The following is a 4,673-nucleotide window of genomic DNA, read 5'->3' on the forward strand; positions in this document are numbered from 1 at the left end:
TTTTTACTATTTTTTACATTGTAGAATAATAGTGAAGACAACAAAACTATGAAATAACACATATGGAACCATATAGTAACCAAAAAAGTGTAAAACAAATCTAAATATATTTTATATTTGAGATTCTTCAAATAGCCACCCTTTGCCTTGATGACAGCTTTGCACACTCTTGGCATTCTCTCAACCAGCGTCATGAGGTAGTCACTTGGAATTAATTTCAATTAACAGGTGTGTCTTCTTAAAAGTTAATTTGTGGAATTTCTTTCCTTAATGCGTTTGAGACAATCAGTTTCATTCTGCAGCGACATGCCATCCCATCTGGTTTGGGCTTAGTGGGACTATCATTTGTCTACAATGTAAAAAAAAATTGTACAAATATAGAAAAATCATTGAATGAGTAGGTGTGTCCAAACTTTTGACTGGTAGTGTATATATTGTCACGACTTCGGCCGAGGCTACCTCCCCTCCTTGTTGGGGCAGGCTTCGGCGTTCGTCGTCACCGGAGTACTAACCACTGCTGCCCCAATCATCATCATCACAATTGTCTTGTCAATCACACACACCTGGTTCTAATCCCCTAATTAGTCTATGTATAAGTGTTCCCTCTGCGTGATTGTTAATTGTGAGAGTATGTAGCGCAGTGGTGCTACTCATAACATTGTGTTGCCAGGGTAGATTTCCCCCCCTGTGCCTATGTATTATTGGATTCCGTTACAGTGTAATTGCCAGGGATGTTTGTTTCCCCTGTGCCTGTTTCGTTGATCACTATTGGAGCGCATTTGTGTGTCAACGAAGGAATAAACTCTGTATTCGGTGATTACCCTCCTGCGCCTGATTCGTTTCACCACACTCACCACATATACACACACACACACACACACAGTGACTGCCATATAACATGCCGCTCTATTTAAGGAATAACCCTGCCCTATATATGGCAAAAAAATGTGTGACACAACCATCAGTAGAGTTGAAAATGAGATGCAAACCCATTTAACTTGTGTTTTTATTCAGTACATGGGAATTTAACTGCAAAAGTAATTTTTATGTTCACTACTCCATCAAGCACAGACTTTTATCTGCAACAAGTCAATTTGATGGAAACCCATCTCTGGTGGGAACACGCACATATTGTATTTATGCAGATTTTTGAATATTCGCATGAAAATCTTTCCCCAATTGGATGGAAACCTCGCTAGGGTTGGCAAAATAGGGTACAAAAAAGAGAGCACTTTCCTTTCCCTATTTTTTTTTTTACATATAGATTCAACGTTTAGGAAAGGGATTACATTGCTTTTTTACACTCTGATTGGCTTGCCTGAGTGTGACAGTCCTACGATATCAGGTTGCGCGCGGACCTGCCCAGCATCATCTATGCCTTTCAACTTGGCTATGTTTGGCTCCCATTCTCTCCACATTATTGAGCTTGCATTGCAGACAACTTTATTTTCTTGACAAATACACAAGTGATTCAACTCGCAAAGGCATTTGTATTTACCTTCTCTTTTAACTATGTTAATTAGCCTATAGCCAATTTGGATAGCCTACGTTTTCTCTCCTGAACCACATCTCCACCATCACACCAAAGGAGTATGAGCAGTTGATGAGGTAAATACCTACACCTTTATATCTACATCTATAGATCTTTATAACTTTATTTGATGTTAATGCGCATTTCACCGTGTGCTCTTGAAATGGCAAAACCTTTGGATCATATCAAGAGACCAATGAACGCTTTCATGGCGTGGTCTCGCGGTCAGAGGCGAAATATGTCACTGGAGAATCCCAAAATGCACAACTCTGAAATCAGCAAAAGACTTGGCGTGGATTGGAAGTTGCTTTCCGAATCAGAGAAGCAACCATACATTGATGAAGCCAAGAGACCCCCAACTACAAGTACAGACCCCGGCGCAAACCCAAGAGTTTGCTCAAAAAGGACCGTTTGCCCTTACTCGGGGATGCAGAACATTTGAAAGGATTTTCGACGGAGTCCCTTTTGGCTTCCGCAGAGAAAGCTAGAGCCATTTTGCCGCCGACGTCGTGGTCATACTGGCTTCTTGACCCTGGTAAATTCAGCACAGGTGCTGTCAAGAGGATATCAGAAATGCCCAACGTGCTGGCTGCCAACGGTTTGTATTACGCGCAATCTTTGGGATACCAGACTGGCCCATTTGGAAGTTTGGGATTATGCCCCATCCAGCACACTCACCCCTCACCAACGAACCCGGGGTACGTCGTGCCCTGTAACTGTGGCGCGTGGTCGGCGACGAGTTTACAGCCTCAGGTTGCATACATTCTTTTTCCAGGGTCTGAACAAGACCGATAGACCCGTACTCCTCCTCACCACATTCAAGTGTGTGACCACATAAACTAAACTAAAAAGCATGTGAATAAAACACATAAATGTTCACATCATAACTGTGAAAAAGGCTACTTTTTATTTGCTGTAGATAGGTCTATATGAATATGAATTAGATTTTTGAATGGTTTTCCTTATTTATATGCGGTTTTTGTTCTGTATTTTATGTTGTGTGTACTTTCTTAGCTCTATGATGATACGATGATAACGTTATATTTTGGGGATTTGATTTAGGCTATGTAGCATTTCAAAAAAGGTTGTTACCAAACTTAACTCTTAATTGTCAATATGCCTTGAAAAATCTGGATGTGTCTATTGTCAACTAAAATAAATGTTTTAACTGATCAGGGCCTTGTTTTCTGATAGCGATGGAACTTAGGTTTACGAGTTTTAAACGTTGCATTGTAAAAAATAACGGCCGAAGATGTCACACCCATTTCACAAAACACCACGCAGTGCACTCGTTACAAAGTGAAACTTAATGTGTTACTTTGTGGTAATGATCAGGAAACTTTTATGGTGAGCATTGCGTTGTTTTGCTTGAGATCGAGTACTCAGTTATTCAACCGGACTATCCCAAATCATTTTTGAATGCACATTCCTTACAATCTGAAATGTTTAGGCTATTGCTGTTCAATGTCGTTAATTTCATTTAATGATACTAGAGCAGGTAGGCCTAAATATAGCCAATCTACACCACCTTTTTTGGAGCTGTATAAGTCCATGATAATTAGAACAAAATTCGTTTTTAACTTACACAGCAGGAAGTTGAAAAACCAATTGTTATATAACACTTGTAAATATTACAGACTCTTTTTGCATAGTGCAATCTTGATTAAGTTCAGGAATGAGCGAAAGATGAATCAAGGAGGAGTTAAAGCGTCTCTTGCATCTAGAGCTATGAATTTGATGTCTCATGTCATTCTATATATATATATATTTGAATGTTACCTTTCAGTTATGTGTGTCAAGGCGTGCTGAAGGTGGGTGTAGTGTATGAATCATGCGCAGGACGCAGAGGCTCAGTCCAAAGGCTTTAGTGCAATATATCCAAGACGGAAGCACAATAAGCCCGAAGGCGAATACACGGCGCACACAGGCGACAAAACAAACGGCGCACAAACATGTGCAGCATAACCTCTCCAAAACACTGGAGGAAAAAGTAGCTCCAAACACGAAACAGAAGCGCAATCACACACAACGACTGAGCACACAACGAGAACTAAATAGGACACTAACGAGGACTAACAAGACACAGGTGTACAACATCCAGACAAAACCAAACGAACATGAAACATAGATCGGTGGCAGCTAGTACTCCCGGGGACGACACCGCCGAAGCCTGCCCGAACCAGGAGGAGGAGCAGCCTCGGCCGAAACCGTGACAATGTGGATTTACAGTGTAGGTAGACTACTTTGATTCCTGTTGGTTTGTGTAATTACCCTAAATATTACATTTTTAAAAACGCATTAGATTAACACACTCCAATTGTTTGTGTTTAAAATTACACAGCAAAGCTATTTTCAAACCAGTTACCTATGCTGCAATAACTTTCCTTCCATTTTCCCAGTGACGTAATAGTAAACCAGGATGGACACATCACCCCTCAGGATTGTCCTGTTGGGCAAGTCAGGAGCTGGGAAAAGTTCATCAGGAAACACCATCCTGGGAAGGCCAGCTTTGAATCAAGTTTAAACTTCATGTCTGTGACAAAAACATGTGCAGAGCAGACTGGTGTGGTCTCTGGAAGACAAATCTCGGTGGTCGACACACCAGGAATTCTCAGTACTGAAGAAGTGGAAGAGCAAATTAAAGAAGTGTGTCAACATGCCCTTAAATCACCCATTCCCTGTCTGTTTCTGGTACTACTCAAGGTAGACAAGTTCACTGAGGAGGATCAGAAAATAGTGAAGGAAATTGAGAAGATTTTTGGGGGATACAGGAATAGACAAGAGTTACATTCTGTTCACACATGGTGATGCTCTCAAAGGCATGAAAATAGACGATTTCATCTTTGAAGATGAAGAGGGTGTGCTCCCAAAAGTTGTTCGGAGATTTGGTGTGAAATACCATGTGTTCAACAATGACACTGGAAGTCAAGATCAGGTTGAGGAGCTTCTGACTAAATCAGGACGCCTGACATTAAGTAAGTATCTTAACAAGTCGTCTTTGCAAAAGAGGTTTATAGACTCAAGGGTCTTTCTTAGTTAAAGGTTCCGAACAGTCATTCTGATTTCCATGTAAAATAGCCTTTTGAGTGACTAAAACATCACTCATAATATTTTTCCTGATAAAAATGCACAAAAAAATGAG

At 40.6% G+C, this 4,673-nt stretch overlaps 1 pseudogene; it reads left to right on the top strand.

Moving 5' to 3' along the window:
- Window positions 1-1,694: 1,694 nt before the first annotated feature.
- LOC123486917 lies at window positions 1,695-2,361 on the top strand (annotated as a pseudogene).
- The last annotated feature ends 2,312 nt before the right edge of the window (window positions 2,362-4,673 follow it).

Source organism: Coregonus clupeaformis, unplaced genomic scaffold, assembly GCF_020615455.1.
Source record: "Coregonus clupeaformis isolate EN_2021a unplaced genomic scaffold, ASM2061545v1 scaf1350, whole genome shotgun sequence".
NCBI classification, from domain to species: domain Eukaryota; kingdom Metazoa; phylum Chordata; class Actinopteri; order Salmoniformes; family Salmonidae; genus Coregonus; species Coregonus clupeaformis.